The sequence below is a fragment of the Sturnus vulgaris genome, chromosome 2 (assembly GCF_052056855.1).
Source record: "Sturnus vulgaris isolate bStuVul1 chromosome 2, bStuVul1.hap1, whole genome shotgun sequence".
Classification (NCBI taxonomy): domain Eukaryota; kingdom Metazoa; phylum Chordata; class Aves; order Passeriformes; family Sturnidae; genus Sturnus; species Sturnus vulgaris.
Window position 1 is genome coordinate 100,030,094 of NC_142244.1, and position 21,188 is coordinate 100,051,281.

The window sequence follows — 21,188 nt, forward strand, 5'->3', positions numbered from 1 at the left end:
CTTCCCTCACTCTGAAGCATCACATGAGCTGATGCCAACAAAAGAGATGAAGTGTAAACAAGGATTGTGCACCCTCCGTTTAATAACTGTGTGGATTTATCCTACGGTAAATAACGGCACAAACCAGTAATTGGCCTGAATTTTTTTAATTCCTTCTCTTTGCAAAATTTGATGCCAGAGAGAGAGAAAATAGGCAGATAAACATATACTAGTTCTGGATATTCACACATAACATAATATTGATGTTATAGAGGTCAAAAATCCAGATCTTAATTTTATAATACTTCATCTTTAACTCATATGAATTCTGAACAATAGGTACCAACCTTCAGCTCAAAATTCCTTTTTCATGCACTCAACTTGTGCAACCACTCTAACCGCTGTAGACTCAGTTTTTCATAGTGAATTTTACGTAATATGAAACTTTTTTGTTCTCTTGCTCTTCTTTAGGCTTTGTGGTGATAAATAAATAACAACTAACAGTGAAGACATAACTTAAGACCTCAAAATATTACTTTCATAATCTGTTCATACAAATGATTCTGAAGTCAACAGAAAACCTCAGACTTACTTGTGGGACCCACTTCTGCTGGTCTGTAACCACATTTGCAGGAGGACTGAATAACTGCAGAGATAGCCAGACAGGGAAGCTGGCTCAGGTGCCAGAAGCAGAGTCAGTGTGTCATTCTCCTCAGACAAAGCAGCAAGCCAAGCAAGAGGACAGTGAGCAAAAGGAGCAGAACTGCATCCCAGACTCTGCAGCTTCTCATGCAAGACTCTCTGTGGGTAGGAACCCTGACGCCTAAGTTCATCTTTTGCTTGCATCCTAGCAGTTTAAGACATCCAGATTGGTTAACTTGGCCACTCAATTCTCAATATTTTGACATGCTTTATATAAACCATAAATTTTATTCACACTGCTTTTTCAGTTATTTATTAAACCGTATTTAATAGTCTTGACCTGTAACTCATCTCTGCAAAATCCTATTTGACATACTTCTATTCAATGATAAATCTTCCACGACATCACTTTGATGTATACCAGCTAACAAGTGTCTAAATTCATTTAATTTACACTTAATCAGTATCAGATAGTGTTGACTTCTAATCACTATAACATGCAGTTCAGGGCTTTATGAAAGGCAGTTTCTATGGCATGTACACAATTGCTTTAATGAAGCAAACTTATCAGAGGAACTAAACCATATCTACAAGTCATAAAGGCTGGTTGACTCATATTCCCATATTTTGAATTGTAAAGAATTAAATCCCATATCAGCATTCTGATATAAACCATGCAGTCTAGGACTTATGTCAGCCTGCTTGGTCTAATAGCTTCAGTTATTCTGTCTGCCCTTTCCAGCTACTTGCATTACCTTAGCACACACCCTCCTGCCTGGGGCCTCTTTGCCATCAGATAGGTAATTCAGGGATTTTGTTTGAATCATATGATATTAATAAATTCATCCAGTTATAATGAAAAACATTAGGCTTTTCCATATTCTTCACAAAATCTTTTTCTGAATAGCTGTGTTATTAATTGAAGTAGAATCATGGAAGGCTCTAGCACATGCAAAAATTCTAATGTAGCATGACTATTCAAAATCCTTGCCACAGAAATGTTTATTCAAGGTACAGTAATATAAGTATTAATACCTGGTTTTGCAAACAGCTTCACTCAAATTCAAAATGGATGGTATATAAATACTATTAAGTACATGACTTACAAACAGTGACAACAAAACAAACTCTTTTTTCTAAGTTGTTTTTGCCATAAGCACAAAAGTACAATTATGCAAAAAGTCTAAATTCCATCTTAACATATTAGAGGGCACAAGAGAAAGAAAAGAAGTTCTTAGAGTGAAAGACAGAAAGTTAATGCCTCCCATCTGTAGGCATGAAACTCCACAGAAGTATCACAAAACAATTCATTATGTTAGCACTTCATTTTCAGCTGCCATTTAAAAACACCAAGTCCATTTACTCTACCTGACCCCGAGTTATGTCAGATGCATTCAACTTTCTTTGGAAAGATCCTCTGTATATTTTTCTTTAAGGGCACAGGAAGCCTAAGAAGAAAAAATTCAAAACATCTGACAAATGTTTCTGTCATTTGATTTTCACTGAAGGGAGATGCAATGGTTAAAATTTAGCCACATCATAATTTGGTATCAGCCATAGAATTTTGAATTAACTGCAACCTATTCGAAATCTGGTATTTTCAATTAACTGCAGCTTATTCACATCTGGCAAGCTAGCAAACAGAGTGGGAGAGTGTTACAGCAGCTTAGCAGAAGCCTGCCATGAATACACATTTGGACAGCCTGGGAGAGCATCAATGTCATTCTGGGAATGTTCCTGGCATGGTGAAAGAAAAACATCAAAGACATTACTGATTTAAAACTGCCTCCAAGAGTGCAAGCTGCAGTGACAGGAAATGGAAAAATTAGCCTCAAAGGGACTGTGAAGAAAGAGCTAGTCCAGCATGGTAGTGGGTTCCACACATACAGCTTATGTTTTGTCACAAAAGCAAAATAATGTGCTTTTTTTTGGCCAAAACTCAGAAATAAGTCTTCAGGGCAGCTCAGAAACTGCAGGAACCAAACGAAGTTTGGAAGGGACAGCTCAGAAAAAAAGCCTTGTCATCTGCATGGTACATCTAATATTTTAAAAGGCTACTGTAACCTAGATACCAGCATTTAAAAAACAACAAAAGACTAATAAGGTCTGAAGATGGAACCCTGAAGAGCTATGAGAGGGAAAAAAGGTTGAGCAGAATAACTATCAGTGAGCTCTGCCTGAGACTACTCCAAACATGCCAAAATAGTACTTGTGGTAACCCAGCAGTGCCTTTTCGAAGTTGACATTGCCTTGGTGTGATTGATGGAATCAAAAGCTGCCAATAAACACAGGGAAAAATAAGGACACAACTTTGATCCCAGGGTAGGCTGAGTTCTATTATCATCCATGGAATTACTATGCATGGTTCCCATGCCTAAGGCACAAATGCAAATTCTCAAGAAGTATATGTTATTAAGGTTTAATTGGAAGAATTAATTGACAGAGAGTTTTCCAGTAGGAAAATCTATTTATAAGATGTGTTTTTGTAAACCATGGAAACAGGCCCATGAGTTCCTTTAGCAGTTTTCAAGCTGAACAACCTAGCTGCTAAAATGTGTTTTGAGGAAACTGCTTAAACTGTTCAGGGACAAGATACAGAGTAAATTTCTTATTACAGACTGAATCCAATCACAGCACCCTGTAAGAGCACTTCAGTACAATATAGCCTGCTGTTCAGTGTTTAGCATTTGAATATTGCTCCACAAAAATTAATTTCCTATAGGGAAGACAGGGCATTGGTTACACTCCAGTTTAACTTGGCTCCTCACTTCTGGGGCATTCCCCTTTGTCCTAGGCCACCCAGAGATTAAGTCCTTGAAAAAGTTGAAGGAGACTCATTACACTAAATTTCATGAGCTTCAGTGAACTCTTCCAGCCTGCAGGGACTGTGAGAATGGTGCAAAAGAGTTCTAGTAAGGCTGAATTTTTCTACCCCTCCTTGCTGATTCACTTGATCTATTCCTATAGAAACTAAATAATATGTAAACACAGCCAATTCTTGTATTCCTGTTCTGTTTTGGACGTATCAACATGGAAAGCAACAACCAAGAGTTTTGGGAAGAAAACTGATTTTCATATATATTTCCTTGGGACATAGGTACTTATTTTTATAGCTCACCAAACAAACTGTAGGTCTGGGGCATTTTTGGCTAGGCCTTGGATTTGTCTGCCAAATTTATAATCACTCTTAGGTTTCCCATGTGTCCAAAAGATCATTGCAAACAGCTGCAGTATTTGGCCCAGGGGGCCTGTATGACCACATCAAGAAACTCTGAGGAAGGAAAAGAGCATACACTGCAAGATGGCAGTGGTTGAGGAGTGAGTGTGCATTTGGGATACAGACAGCCTGGAAAAGCCAAGGGGATCATTCTTGCTGAGAGTCAGTCTGTGCCAATGATCAGGGCAAATGCAGTCACAGTCTGAATGACAGAGGGGGAGATGGGCTGTGTTAAGAGACATAGGACACTGGACCACATCTTGTATGTAATTCCACTTGGAAAATCCAAGGCAGCCTAGGAAGGAACATGAATTAGAAACACTACATGCATGAGTGACTACTAAATGGCGTGGGTAGACAGCTTACATGTTTAAAAAAATAAATCCGGACCAAACCAAATCTGCACATGTGCTGAGCAACATTGGCAAATTTCTTCATCATTTAGATGTCTTGATCAAATGGGTACATAACAGTATCTCCAGTCACAAAAAAGTCAGAGGACACGAGGAAATATTAAAAGAAAGACAAAATTCCCTGGTTTCTACCAGCAAATCTGCTGCTACGATCACAATGTCTTTTTTTTGATATCTTGAAGCAAGAAAAGGAAATCAGAAGGTACTGAGAGCAAATTGTACAATAAATAGGCTTTTTAACAGCATTGCCCTTGCAGTTGCCAGGGCAGAGATGTTGTACTTTGTATTTAAAAAAAAAAAAATAATTTTCTCAGAGTACAAATAATACAAAATTCTGGGCCACAGTGCAAACAAATCCAAGCATATCTTGGTCCGACTCATGTTAAGTCAGGTTTTTTCTATTCAAATTGATTGGCAGTAAAGTCAAAGTTTCCTAATTGTTTCAGGCAACCTTCTCAAGATTAGCTGCTGTGTCTTACCTGTTATTCACCTAAACCAAGCATAGATTTCAATTCCCTGACCTTTTAAAATACATTTGTACATTAATCTAATTTAGTTATGCAATGCCATTTTTTCCTCCCCAGTGGGGAGTTTTTATAGCATGTTGGGACATTTAACATTGAATTACATAGAACGTGTTGCCTGAACATGATATTGAACTAGATCTTCAGACAATGAAAACATTATGAAACCTTTATAGACATCATTCCCATCAGAAAATATTTTCCATATTAAATGCTGGTGCATTTTTACTCTGAAGTGCAATCAATGTTTTTAACAAAAAGTAAATATAAATGGATTTTCCAAACAGTTGATAAAAAAGAATAGATAGGTGTGTTACACAAATATGACTACAGAAGAAAGAGTTACACAAATCTTTAGACTTTGACTATTTTTCAGCAATGTATTTAGAAAAGTATTCCACCACCACAAAATTGAGAGGAAATCAATTCAGCTGGAAAGAATTTTTGAGATCACAAAGGCCAAAGATACTAAAACAGACAGAGATATAAACAGGTATAATTAGTACATTAATATTGTTATATTGCCATTTTTACACCAGCATAATCAATTTTAAAGAATCTTAATCAGTGCAACTGAAGTGTTTTGATAGTGTGCAACAAAATACAAAGTGAGCTGCTGCTCAGGCTATGCAAAAACATCTCCTCCCCCTCATCAGTCCCATACCCTGAATTTGCTTATGTTCCTGTATGCATCAGCAGACTGGATTTAGGATTAAGAGATTCAGACCAAATTGAAACATGGCAGGTCCTTTGACTTTAGGTTGTGCTCTAACATGCACCTACATGTACTTCACAGAGCTGTATGTTAAGAGTGTCTTCATTTACCTTTAAGCCTTTAAACCTGCTCTTAACCACTCTGGTTGAGCACAGTCTCTTTTGCCTCTTCATAGGCAGCCAAGGAATGGGGAAACCTACGGGGGTCTAGTTCAGTACATTATTTCTGTTGCTGTCTCCAAAGTAAGTGTTTGAAGAGAATCAAAATATGCAAGTGGTAAATAGCACAAACAGTGGTAACAGCAGAACATCTAAAACACTGCTGCTTCTACATTTACTGTGGACCCTCGGTTCCTGATAATTGTCCCAGGTCCTCAAAAAGTGTTCTCAGAACATTCTTTAGAACCTGTTCCAGCAAAACACTGAAAGAAGCTGCTCACAGAGGTGGTAGATGCCTGATCCTTGAAAACATTCAACATTAGGTTGGATGGGACTCTGAGCAACATGGTTTAGTTGAAGTTCCTGCTCATTGCTGGGGTGTTGGATTAGATCCCTAAAATCTAATCTAATCTAATCACCTAATCCCTTTAAAAGATCCCTTCCAACTATTCTATGATTCTATGAACATACAAAGATGAATGTAGGAGTTAGTTTTTTAATAGAAGTAGCTGTTATTGGTAAACACCTGAGCCAAGATACTGTTTTCTCTAGTTTACATGCCTTTTTCCCCCCATTACTTTAACATGAGAACTGTGCCTTTCTTTAAAAAGTAACTTTAAAGATTTTCAGCAGGTGGGATATTTTGCACGCATTTGATATAACTAATTACTCTATGTTTTTAAACAAACATTATAGGTATATTTTTGCTAAGTGAATCTGAAAAAACCTGTAATATGAAATAGCAATAGCAGAGGTGGATCATTTGATAGAAATATGAAATCTTTCTTTTAAGTAATTCTAGCGAATTTCAGTTACTGAGAGGAAAAAACCCCGTTCATCTGTAACAGTGATTTTCCACTGTAACATAATCTTGAGAAAATAGGGAAAACTCATTAGTAATTTGAAAATAATATTAAGGAATGGCTCATTTCATTTGTCTGAAAAGGCACTCCATCTTCCCTGCTGCATTCAATTTTCACTTTGCACAAAAGTAACACTAAAACAGTGATTAAGATTCAACTTTACTTTCAGTATTGATTCTTTCAGGAAAGAGATGCATTTAATAAATTATGAAGAAGAATCTTATCATACTATTTTCTAGGCATGAGATGGAAAATTTTTGTCCCATTTACATACTAGTATAAGTTCCTTTTTTTAGATTATATATTTATAGATATATAGATAGGTATAGATAGACACAGATATATACTATAGATATAGATTTAGATTAGATATAGATAGATATGGCTATAGATATATATAGAGATTAGATAGATAGATAGATAGATAGATAGATAGATAGATAGACAGATAAATAGATTCCATGGTTTCATAATACTTTCCCTTCTTTACCTCATATGGAAGAAAAGCTCTGAGACACAACTTACTGTACAGGGCAGAGGATCTGATTCAGGCATGGGACTTAAAACAAAACTTGCCAACAGTTACCAATGTTTCAGCCTTTTAACCTATTTCCAGCAAAGGGAATGCAGCAGAAGTTGAGGACAGATGAGGACAATGTGACTGAACTAATTTGCTCCATTAAGCAGACATAGTGACTCCAAGCTGAGGGAGGCTGAGTGACAGACATTGCATGACAAGACAAAGCCGATTTTCTCATATGACTCAAGCACACAAATTTCAAACTGGCAAGAACTCGAGGATATTTGTACAGCTTCAAAAATGAGGAACATAAAGGGAGTAGATGTTGTCACTGTTGTAAATTAAAGGTACCAGGAGGTACAGGCAAAACACAGTTAACCTCTTTTCTGACGCCATCTTATCCCGGATTTCTTTAAGCTTTTCTCTGCCCTAGTTCATGAAGATGAATGCAGGCAACATGAAATCACACAAAACCTCTGGTTACATCCCTGGTTGTTGCAGAATGGCAGAGGCGTGCACATTTAAAAGTTGGTGGCAATGCACTGTTGCCATTACCATCACCTGGATGTCAATATTGCCAGCAATGTATAGCTGGATTGCAACACATCCCATCACATCTGCATGCTAAGACTGAGCAATTTTTTTAAGAGTATAACCTGCACAAACAAGGATCTATTTATTAGTCATATTATAAAAAAATTTATGTGCCTTCCTAAGCAGTTCGAGACAGAAATCAGAAATATATAAACACTTGAGAATCAAGTGATGAGCAATCAAGTACCAATACAGAAGCACTTTCCCTCCACCCAAAATTATTAAATACTGTGGATCATGTTGTAATAGTACCATAGTAGAAAATTTTAGAATTATGCTCTCTAAGTTATTATTTTTGTGGTGAGAGGACTGCTAATTCCTGTTAGCCATCCTGGGTCTTATTGCTTTTATAGTCTTATAGAAGTCGATAAGAATTTACTCAACAAATTACTAGTTAATTTCATCTCCCTTTTTTGCAAGTTTGGGGTCAGCAAACAGATGTAATTTTGTTTGCTTCCACAGATTGCTTTCACTTTTGCTATGCTTCAATAAGATGTTGAAGTACAGCTCAGGGTGTTTGCTCAGTTGTAATTAAGTGATTGAACACAAAAAGAACAGCAGAAAACTTCATAGTGGTGCAGTCAGACTCCACTAACTCCTAATAAAAATGCACTCTTAATAATTTTTGTCCAAGTTGATACCTGTGAACACCATAATGCATCTTTAAAGAAGTAGAAAGCAACCCCAAAGCTTTCAAACAGCCTACATCAATAACAATAGCATTTGCCACCTGGTGTTTCCCTCATATCTTCCCTCTTTTTCTGCATCTTCTTGTGCATTTGACAAGCCAAACCAAGAGGATGACCTCCTTGACTGACATGGTTCCCTGAGCTGACTAAGGGCAGGGAAACCCTAAAAATCCATTCCCTGACTGAGGGGAGAATTACAACAATATAACAGAGAAATGGTATGGTAGGATTCATCTTGACTACATTTCTTGCCTTGCACTTTTCAGTTTATGCAAGACATTACATTACTTCAAAATTTGTTGAACTGCAAATAAATCTGCTTTCTGATAAATTATATAAAATATGATCCATAGCAAGAATATAATATTATGTTAATAAGGTAACAATATGGTTTTATGACTTTGGAGTTATAATACCACACTATTTCTAAATCCTTGATAATTGCAGATTTTCTACAATTTATATAAAACATTCAGTGTATTGTTTTATAAATCTTCTTGAACTCAATTGCAGTTTTAGGACTGTAAAATAAAATTTCCAAATACTCAGCATAAAGTATCCAATATAGCTGAATTAGCATCTCTCTGTATATTGGAAGTTCAACAGAAGGTCAACTGTGTATGCAGTTGCCCCAGGTATGACTGCTTGGTCAGGGCTCTTCCAAGATGCAGTTTGTGATGCATTTCAGAAGGAAAGTAGATGCCACAAAATGAAAAGATTCGATCTCGTCTCAGCCACAGGAGTGCCACTGCTTGAGCTCAGTAAACCAATGGTTTCAAAGTACCCCTTCATATCTCAGCATCATAGAGCATAAGACACTCAGAGGTGAACCTCATTGTTAATATGAAACCACCAAATGCTAAAATGACTGAGCTGAAATTCATGGGGAAAAGGTGAATTAAAGGACTGCATACCTGTGAAGAGACCATATTTGACCTGTTTCTAGATCTCCTCACAGACATCAGTAAAACCAAAGCATAGTTGCACTACATTTCTTCCAGCTACCCATTGTCAGTATTTGACTCTGAAACAAAGATTATAGAGGATTGAATTGACTGAGGAGCTCACTCAACTTTGCTATGCTTGTGGTAATTTTACAAAAGTAAGTCACAAAATCACTACGGGTGAAAAGTGTTCTGAGTGAATGAGACCTATAAGGAAAATGGAAATTTACAGAAATCAGTTTAAACACTTACACTAGATATAAAAAGCTGCATAACTTCTTAAAGAAGTCCTACTAGATATGAAACCTATTAAATCACTTCTGTGGCTTTTTTACCATAAATGATTTGATATGAGTATCCACATCATCATATCATACCAATCTTTAAATTAAATGTATGCTGAGGAACTCCATAGCTGACATTCTCAGTAGAGCCACATTGTTATTACCAATTACTTTAAACACACTATAAAAGTTCAATAGAAATCAAGCTCTACTTGTACTCCATTAACTGCTGTGGTAGAGACTGCCTTTGCTCAGAGGTCAAGCTCACCAGGAGAGCAGAATAGGATTTTTAAGTCATTTTTTCAGTCCATATCTGAATATAGTATTTGATCACCTGGAAATATAAATGACACAAGGCTGCTGAAGTGATATAGTTAGAATGCATGTAGTTTGCTTATAACATGTTTAAAAGATTAATTTTGTAAACATTTTATGCAGTTATGAATATTTTTCATCTCAATGTACTCCAGCTTAGGATCTAGTCATGTAAATTTCCACCCCATGATTTACAATTACAGCAGCAAAACTGCACATTTTCCCTATATCAGCCACGGAATGAAACAAAACAACTCAAGTGCTGCAAGTATCCTTTTGCAAACAGCTTGACAGTTCTACACACTGGTTGAAAGTTAATAGAGCATAGCTTATTTTTAGGACAACTTCGGTCTTATTGGAATTCCATTTATTGCAGTCTAAAGAATATAACTCTGATCACTGCAACTAATTAGTAACTTAAAGTAAACAGAAAAAGAAAGGCTGAAAGACAGCAGTTATTAACTTTATTTGCATGGCTAGGGGAGGAAAGAATTACCTAAGGCTTCATCCATTTTTCCATTAAGGCCTAATTTAAGACATTGACTCATAAATACATTTTAGGAGAACAATTTACAAGTAGAAATGAGTCTCCAAATGCTTCAAAAATAAATCAATTTAAACAAATTACTGAATACCCAAAGGATGTCTAATTCCCTTATTTGCCAACACCTACCATTGCAATTCATACTCAGGGAGATGACACAGATACATTACCCACAACATTGCATTTCTGATTTGTTTTTTCTGTGTTTACAAAGTTATAGTCATTCACATAAGACTAACAAACAACCTCACAGGTGGATGAGGTACAAAAGTGGGTTATTTTAGCAGAATGTAGACACAATATTTTTTTAAATGACACCACGAAAACCCAGCCCGAATTCTGAAGGTACATTAAGGACAGATCTAACCCACACAGTTCCCTTCAATGCCTCAGTTTTTCCTAATTTAATTTCAAAGGGTGGTCTAAACATTGCACTGTGTTGTTTGGTTTTAAGCTTGAACAAAAGTAGGAAAAAAATGCAAAGATGTTTTGCACAGTGTAATATCCTGAAGATACTACTTTTTATGATCTGTCAGATAAATGCAGGCAAAATGTGGATTAAAGACTCTCATTCCAGTTTAGCCTCTGGCCTGAGTATTCAGTCAAAACCTAGTGGGCAACTGAATAAGCACATCAAGGAAAATTAACTTTCAATTTTCTATAGTGGGCCAAGCATGAGTGCAGACTGCTGAAGTGTTTGACAAGCAGTGTCCTCTTTCATTGTTTAATTTGGGAGGGAAAAAATATCTTTAAGATGTCATACAGCCAGGTATTTGACAATTGAAATTAAGATAGGTGTTTCTGACTCTGGAGAAGTCTGAATTCCACTGTATTACCAATTTACATGAAGAGAAATTGCAAAATATCATCTCCAGACCAGAGGGAAGGACATCATTCTTCAATCAAAAGAGAAAACATGTCAGCTTCTGAAATGTTAATATCTAAACAATCTTGAACATTGATTTTTGCAGCTATAAGGAAAACTCTAAATCTTCCATAAGTCAAACAGCAAAACTTTAATCCTTGCACAGGTATCTGTGAATTTTTGTTAGATAGTCAATGGGTTAAGCAACCTCTTCACATAGATCCCAAATTTATTTAAATACTTCCCAATTAAGATGTCAAATTTGAACAAAGTTTATGATCCTTCTTAGGTTATGATATCAAAACAAAGGATGTAGAAAACTGAAAAATAATCAGAGACATACTCCTACCTCTCTTAAGTCATAACTTTATATTACTTGCAGTTAAAACTTTTTAGAGGTATGTTCTTCTAAATGCTTGAAATGGTAAAAAGTGTGCATACCTTCTACCTGCCTAGCCAAAAAGGAATGATGTTAATAATTTTATATTTAATGCTGTAATTCTTTACTGGAATGTTTCCACCATACTTTACAAACAAAGTAAAGTATGAAATGTATCAAGTGACACTCCTGAGACGCAGCAAAAATTACTTGCACAGTTGTGGTTCTTTTCCCATACAGCTGGAGAGGATCTCAACTCTGCCATATACCTGGAGACATTTCAGAATATTCCCCCCAAAAGAGGAGAAAGCCCAAAATGGCTTTATATATTTCAATTATAGGTGTGTAATCATGCATCCATATCTGTGTTTATAGTTGTGTCTGGGCACAGAGATATTCATTTAGTCTGCATATGTAATATATGGTAATATACATACACCTCATGGATTTGTATATATATCACACACATTCTCACAAACACTTGGCATTTTAATATCTCCCCTCATAACTCAGCATGGTGCATAACTTTCTTAACCATTTGATTTTGTCTTTTTAAATACACAAATAAAAACATGAAGTAACTTAACATCAGAATGATCTCCTGGAAAAATAATCTTTTAGTTGTAAAGAAAGTGTGCAGGAGATTGTAATTTTTTCCATATTCCTGCTCTCCAAGGCTGCATACATTCTCTCGACCCCAAATATCTTCCTAATTTTGCTGAGGGTCTCAAAAGTAGATCTGTGTTTCAAAGTAAGGTTATGCTATAGCAGCATTTTCACTGCTCAGTGACCAGCCTTCTTACCAAACTTCCTTGTCCCAATTTTTCCTCTGTTGACTGGCTTTATTTGGTGTGATCAATGCAGTCAGTATGATCTTGCTTCATCACCACTGCCACTTTCACTTTACAAGTTGTTTTTCTTTTCTTTCCTTTCTGCCAGCACCTTTTGCCTCCCCATCTCCAGCCTGTACTACTCTTTTTCTTAGCTTTACAGTTATGCCCCTCAAAGTGCACATGCAGCTTTCAAAGTCACTTCCTTCCCCTGGCATTCAGTCCCAGATCTACCCGCAGCAGAGTTCCTCAGTGACAAGGTGAGGACTGGTCTCACCCTTCCTTCAGTGACCCACCCTTCCTTCAAACCATTCTCTCCACCAGCACTCCTGTTCTGCCCCCCCATCCCATGAGGTGATGCAGTATTGGATGCCACTGATTGCAGCTTCCATGCCTGGCTCCCCAGGGATTACTGAGTTTGGCACCGTGTGATAGAGACAGGCATCTGCCATGGAGGTACTTAACTCTGAGCTCTTTCCACCCAGACCTCATGGCCCTCAATCCTCAACTCTGTAATTGAAAATCATTTCCCCTCCCCCCTTAACAGTTAGGAGACTGCATTGCTAATGTTTATGGAAGAGTGCTGCCTCTCCAGTGATGGAACCCATTGGGAACAAAGAGCACACTTCATCTGCAGACAGGAAAAACAATGGACTTTCTGTTGTACCCCTGTGTACTACTTACCATCTCCAGGTGCCTATCTTAAGCTTTTACTGCATTTTGCTAAACTGCTAGGTTTACTTGTCTTACTGCTAGGTTTGCTATTCTTACCCCTTTGTAACTAATTAAAATGTTTTATGAAATATTTCTGGCAAACACACTCACATCTCCCATGATACCACTGCACACCCAGGCTTGCAAAGCTTAGACAGGAATGGGGACAGGCAAGTCTGATGCAAAAATCATTGATGGCTACTCTCATTTGTTCTAATGGACTTATGTTCAAGATTATTTGGCTCATTAGAACAAGTGAGAATCTGCCACAGTATCCCTAATCTTTGTTAGCAGATGTCTGTCTTTGGACCATATGTTAGGTGTAATCACTTTCAGTTGCCATTTCCACTGCATGGTGAGCAATTTGGCAACTACTTCCTCTCATATGAGAGGCATCTGGCACGGACAAAAACAAGCCCTGTGGATTTCTCTAGCAAAAAGAAAGATATTGAAAACAAATTATGAATATCAAAGACTGTATCTGGAATGGGCAGATAGTGCTTCCACAGCTATTTGCATATTTGTCTTCAATTATTCTGTTTTCTGAATGCATAAAATTAATTATTATAGAAAATTCATAATATACAGAAACATTGTCATGTGTGACTGCACAGAAAGTGAACAGCGATTTCATTATATCATGATTTTCATTAAAGCATTGGTACTTATGTTGTTCCGGGTTTCAAGACTTTCCCCCACCTGCCATACATTTTAATTCATGCCACAGATTCGTACTTCACTATCACCAGAGTGTGCTGGTCTTTCTGTATCTCTTCTATATCTTTTGATAATGTATACTAAATAAGTAATTCTTGTAGAAAATTAGTAATTAATGCTATGGAATCAAGTCAGCTCTGTGAATTGTTAAATATTTTTGATGAAATACATGAGGACAGTGAAACTGCTCATAAATATTCCTCACAGTCTCTTTTGACACATTTCAAATATTTCCCAGAATTTAGAGTTTATTTCTTTCAGTTTTGGTGAAATAATTTGATGAACATAAACCAAACACAGTGTTATTCACACTGCTTACTTGTACTTGCTCTTCATGTTCCACGTCAGGTGTTACCATTGCTACTGCACTATAAAAGCACTGATATTTCATCCAGCAATGACTAGTAGTAATTTGCCCTTTAAGATTTCTTTTTGTTTTAAGGTGCTTTGTTGCTAGGGGAATGCTTCTTTCAGACACAGTATACAAATGAATGTTGATGCTCTATAAGGCAAAGCTCCAATTTATAGCACTTTAAATATAATCTTCTCTTTCTGTCACTTAATAAAAACCTGCTCTGTTACTGGCATAGTTGTGAATACCTTAGGGACTTCTGCCAACTCATCTATGCCAGTGGCACAACTTACTTCTGCACCTCTTTGACCAACACGATTGTTATTCTGAAAGAAATGAGTTCTGTGGGAACAACTTCTGCTCAAGAGTTTAATTTCCTGATTGAGGCTCAAATTCAAATTTCCAAGCACAGAGACATAAATCCAGTGTAATATCAAACACCAGGATGATTCCAAATCCCATGTCTATAAAAGAAAGTAGCTCAGTTGATTGTACATAAATGAAAATGAGAAAAGAATCTGAACTGCTGATGAGAGCACCACAAAGATTCACTTGTTCAAAAATCTCACAAATTGCAGACAGACTTTACTCAGCATGTGTAAAGGTGGCAGACATATGCCAGCATTTAAAACAAACACACTCACTGATGTTTTAATCAAATCTTGGTTCAAATTTAATTGAAATAAGCTCAAGAATTCTCAACATCATTAATTGTTCAGTTCTGTGTGTACAGCATGGATGGGAGGAAAGAGACACATGCTGATGAGGGCATGTTAGGAACAGCATCCCAGGAGCTTGTTTCCTTAGCAATTTACAAAGCAAATGAAGGTAATGTGAAACTTCAAACTTACAATATCTGCTTTATTAGACTTTAGTTTCTTGTTACTCTTTTCTCATTAGAAAACTCTTTTAAACACTAAAGCCTCTATATAACTCCTTCACCTCTTTCAAATCCCTTTCTCTAAACTCTAAGGCATGTAGTAGGCTTCAAGCTTGGTACATGAATTAGCTCCTTGTGATACTGTCCCACAGAGGGTATTTTACTGATCTAATAAAACCACAATGAAATTACTGTACACAGCCGAATACTGAAGCCAAATTATTGATTTTTAGGGCTTCATTTCCAACCCTAAAGTGGCAGCATTCTGGAAATCCATGTAACTATATGTGTCTGGCAAAGAACCAGCCAGCCATAGCGACACACTGTTCAAGCATTACATTTTCACCACTGCTGCAAGAGCCAGGAAATGATGTGTGCCTGTGGGTACACATAGTATAGATGCCACTCAATCATACTCCACCTCTCCAATTATTTTTATTGAACTGGTTTTTTTAAAACATTGAGATGCCAGGACAGTAAGAAGAATGATGGTGTCTCAGTGGGGACATGACAAAAAATGCAATTTAGTACTATAATTTGATGTCAATCCCAAAGTGTTTTTATTTATTTAGATTTATTCAGGTTGAGGGGCTTGAGAGGAAGCTTAAGTATCTGATTAAAAAAAAAACAAAACACAACCCAACTGGTCTTGTCTCTGCTACAGTATTAATTTCTACATTAACCTTGCTTCAATATAAGGAAATGTTTGAAATTTTGCCTGTGAATATTTGTTCATGAGGGATTTTATACCATAGTGACTGAATCCATAACTGATCAAAAAAATTGTCTTAATTTCAAAATAATTGAAATGAAAGTGCAATAGTTCATTCATACAACTAATTGGTGGAAAATTTTGTAATATACTATTAGAGGAAGATTTCAGTGTTCACGTATATTATAAAGCATTTAGAGAACATAAAATAGTAAAGCAGAAACAATGCATAGGAAAAAAAAGTTCAAGAACTCATATCCCATCCTGAAAGGTATTCCTAAAGGAATAGCTTAAGTGCTATATGAAAGCGAGCAAATTACTTCCCTTTTGTTTTAACCCTCTGAAAACATGAAGAAAAGAGAAAGAATTAGTGGCAAAGTGTGTAGCACAAAGTTAAATGGAAGAAACAAAGTAAAGAGAAGAAAACAGACAACAGTTGAACTTCTGTGGAACTTGGACCTCCAATGTAATTTTCTTAATTTAGTTTTCTTATTAATTTAAATCCTCTTATTTCCAGGAAACCATTGAAAATTAATGATTTGACATTTTTCCAACTGGTCTTTTACTCACAACAACATATTTATGTCTCTAAGGAGGCTTAGTTTTTATGTGAAAACAAATTTTTGGCCTGGATGGATTAATAGAGAAGGTCTCAATTCCTACCAAAACTACATGCACATGTCAAACAAGGTCTTCTACCTTCTTGCTGCCTAGACACAGATGAGCCACTCTTGTCAGCCTCATGAGAGAAGCAGCTGAATTGCCTATGCAGTACTCAAGGTACAGAAAAAAAATAATGTCTATAAAATGAATATATAAGGAATGTTTCACAGATATTCATGGGTCTAGAAACTGAAATCTAGCAGAAGAGGACATTTGGCACAAGTTTTTAGAAGCCACTAGTAGTGAAACAAAATGTCCTGTCATTAGGGTGTACAGCCGAAAAGGCAAGCCTTCAGGGTATTCATTAAATTACTATGATGTTTGACATGAAGTTAAAAGTGTCACTTGGTCTCTTCTGCTTATAGAAGAACTTGCCCACCAAAAAAGATAAAGCACCAGAATCGAGATTGGACAGAAACAAGGGAGCTGTAATGACTCACTATGGGAAGAAGTAGTAAAATATGCCAACTATTATCTTCGATCAGATCTCTCAATGTAAGTTTAGTGCATCTGTTTGGTTTTAAGGCATGATTATTTTTGTCTTCTAAGCACAAGAGCTGTCTGCAAACCCATGAAAATACTTTTCATAATGGTCCCATCACATTGTGTTTTATGTAAATATTTTCCTATTCTCCGATTCTAGAGCCTGTGCTGTTATTTCAAAGAGATATTTACCTTTCCATATGTGAGGAAAAGATTAAGAAAAACTGAAGTCATATCTCAAATGCTTGTTCTCTCACTGTCATTCATAATATTATGTACAATCAAAGCAAAGTGGATTTTGTGTCTGGATTTTGTGTCTGGAAACTCCCATTTATAATTTTCTGATTAAGACTGAAAGACATTCAGAAATTATCTCCAGTTCAAAGTTCCCTTTATTTTATAATGCTTGCAACATTTCTTCATAACTTATAAGGAAGTCAACTGAAGAGCAGCTATCTAAAATTGAAAGTCATAATCTGCTTTTGATGGAAAATCAGAGACCAGTAGGCTGTCTTCCATAGGCAACAGTAATCTCAGTCCATCCATTCTGAAGATTTACAACAGCAAGACTGGATTAACAGTATTCTAACTCTAGAAATTGCCTCTCAATTTCACTTAGAATTCGAGTCTGAATTCAATACATAGTTCCATGGTGAGTAAGCAAAAATAAGCTAACAAATATGCAGCCTGTCTGTTCCAATGAGCCCAGACTGCAGAGAGCTGACAGCATATAGTCTCTCATACAGCTATGAAAATTACAGATTGTAACATGAAAGATTACATATTGTTAAACAGTATCAAACCGCATTGGCAGCTCTCACATATCAAATGTGTAATTACATAAGGATTATTGCTAGAAAAGCACAAGATCTGGGTGATAGGAGCTGAGTGCCAACTCAGCCACTCATTTGAAAACACAGGGTATATATGTAGTTTGGATTAAAAAAAACCCTGTGTTTCAATGAATTTGATATTTCTTGGGCTGTTTCTTGCAATGTTACACTGATGCTGTATTGCCATCTCTAAAGGACACCCCTTCAACCTGAAAGTACCATCCTGTGAATGTCTGACGTTAAAGGCATGCCACACTAGCACCTGTACACTAGCATGAAACAAAGCAGCCCTTACTTCAGATTTTCTTGTCTTTGTCAGTACAAAGCAGAGTTACAATTCTGTTTTAAATAGGATGCTCACATTTATGATTTTTCTGTGGTGCTATGAAAGACTACTATCCACATCCAACGACCACAGGTTTGGCAAAATAACACAGGGTGAAGAAACGGAAAAGAAGCTTGTAGAGAGATGCAATTAGACCAGTTGGGGATCAAGAAGAGAAATTAAACCTGTCATAAGGCTAAATTTCATAAAAATGGCCGAGCTGGCAGGCAAACCTCACCACCATCTGCACAGGTATATTTCTGGTCCTGGACTAAACATTAATTTACAGGGGCCTGTGAACTAATAAATGACCTCTACTGAATTTTAATAGTCATTTTCTTTAAGCAGAAGTTATTAACTTTTTATTCAATTTTAAAACTTGTGAATATCATCCCAGACACTTTGTTGTATACATATAAGATGCTGTTGTAAGCACATAGATGTTGTTTTTAGGGCAAATATGTGACTATTTCTTCACAGGACAAACATCATTGCATCAATCAGAACTTAAAACAAATGAAGCAGAACTCAAATCTTCACAGATGTTATCAAAAGAGAAAAAAAAAAAGGAAAATCAGAACCCAAACAACATGTAGAATTTTTTCTTGGAAAAATCCTCATTTCTCTCCAACCAGGATTTTCAAGGCTGTTTAGGCAGGGCTGGAAGCTGAATCCAAGTTAACACCAGAATTTTCAGACTTCTTCCTTGGAGACTGGTATCTTGGAAGCACAGACCAGGACTGCCATCATCTGCCTTCTCCCACTACTCTCTTCACACCAGGATGTCTCACCAAGAACAGTGGCAGGTACCACACAAGCCAGAGGGATGAGTCTCCATCTCCAAAACAAACTCACTGTGTGGGCATGCCAAGGGTGGTTGGTTCTTTATTTTTTGTTTTTCAAGATGTATCTGGCAACCATTCTCACTTCAAAGCCAGTTTCTTGTGAAGGCAAGTTACGATTTTCCCTGAACTCCCATGATGATTTGAATTTATTGTTTTGCATTGTATTAGTGAGCCACTTCCAGCAAAGCACTGTTTCTCCCTGGCAATGATCTGTAACATGGTCTGAATGAAGATTGCCAAGAGCTTGGCTCAGTTACTCCCAAAGTGTCGAGTGCCATCTGTGATGGGGATATACACTAGGGTATCTCCTCTTTCAACTGCTGTCCCAAATTGCAAGGATCTGCCATACTACTATATATCCTGTATAATATCTGTCAACTACATAAGGCTCTGAATACATTAGGGAGCCCCACAGTATGCAGGAAAATTAATTATACCCAAATTGATCATTTGTATCCAGCATTGTCAAGACATCTCACCAAATCGTCCTATTTTCCAAAAATCATGAAACCAGATTTACCCCTTTAACTGTTTACTTTCATTAGAAAAAGTTCATTTAGAGGTAAATATAACTTATCTCCCTAGTTGAATTTTGTTATTAAAAAGACATTACCTGTATTGAGAGGGCAGCCATGAGTGGCCTTGTCTCAGACCATTTGTCCTATGATGAGTATCTCCTAGCAGCTATTATTTGGGGTTTTCAGGCCCATATGTCAGGCCCAGTGTTTGAACACAAAGGACACACATCCCTTACCAGCTTGCTCAAGGCTTTTTTCAGTCAGTGAGTATCTTCAGGACTGGAGTTTTCATGGGCTTTCCAGGCAGTTTGTTAAAGAATTTACCTGCTGCCAAGATAAAAATTTGTATCCTCATAATCAAGATTTCCCATGTTCCACTTTGTGTTGACTTCCTCTTCTATCAATGAAACCACTGGTAAAAATCTGGTCATGTAGCAGTAAAATTAAATTATTATCCTAAAGCAATCCACATTTAGGTATCAATGCTGCTAGCAAAACAGTTATTTTAGCAATTTTTTTAAGTCATGTATAAAACATAAAGAGTACCACTAGATTCCTATTTTTCTATAATATTGATAAAAATTTTACAAATATTTGGCATTTCATGTTGGTTAACTCAAATTCACTTTCAGGTATGTTCTAGAGTGCATAGAAGTCTATATATTTATGTTTATAGGGTTATTTGACTAAATGAGGTACAATATTTTCCATATCTTCCTGGAAGTCTGCTTTGCAGTAAAAAGAAGTCTTTTTCAACATTGCATGTTTGGTCTAAATTCACAGAAGGATAGCATGAGATGCCTGAGACAGAATTTAGATGTAAACTAATAGGGAATCAAACAGTAAGACTTAACAGAAATTATCTGGTATTTCTCATCTTTTTTTCCAGGACTATGATGTACAGGAGTTCAGTGAGTAGCTATACACAGCCCACAAAAAAAGGGGGAAAAAAATCGTTCTAAAGCTTCTTTGGAACTCACATACCGGATGGCATTGGTCTTACAATAAAAGTGGAGAAGGTGTGCCTGGTAGACGTGCAGAGGCTCAGGGAGGAAGCCCCAGACACTGATGGAGCAGACACACAGCATGTAAGGGCAGTGCTGTCCTGTCGAGCTGCCCCTTGTCCCAGCAGACCCTTTTCCCTTTCTCTCTTACTGATCCCCTGCTGGGGCACCCAGCCCAGAGACCTCGTGGAGCCAGCGCACGACATCTGTGTGCCCAGGGCAAGGGACGTGCACTGGGGCATGGGGTCATTCCAAGGAGACCACAGCACTCCTACCCCAGCCAGGAGCCTCTCTTCTAGCACATCCTCAGATCTAAAGAATTTATGACAAATTACCTGGCACTTTTACACCCTTGATTTGCCATAATGATGCCGTAAATGTCAATATTTGATATGATTCTATGTAGAGGCCATTTCCAACTCCCTTGAAAATGGTGAATTGTCTCAGGATCATAGTTTTGGGATCACTACCTTAATATTACATTTCTTAGGCAAACTTAGCTAATAAATAACATGGTTGTGTTCCCATGATGTTTGTCAAGCTACTGTTCTTTCAGTCTGCTTATGAGCCACATTCCTCTCTTTTTTTGCACTGCCACTTTTAGAAGAGGCTTTCTTACTCGTAACTTATAGCTCATATAAACTCCCTATTGTTCCTTTACACATGA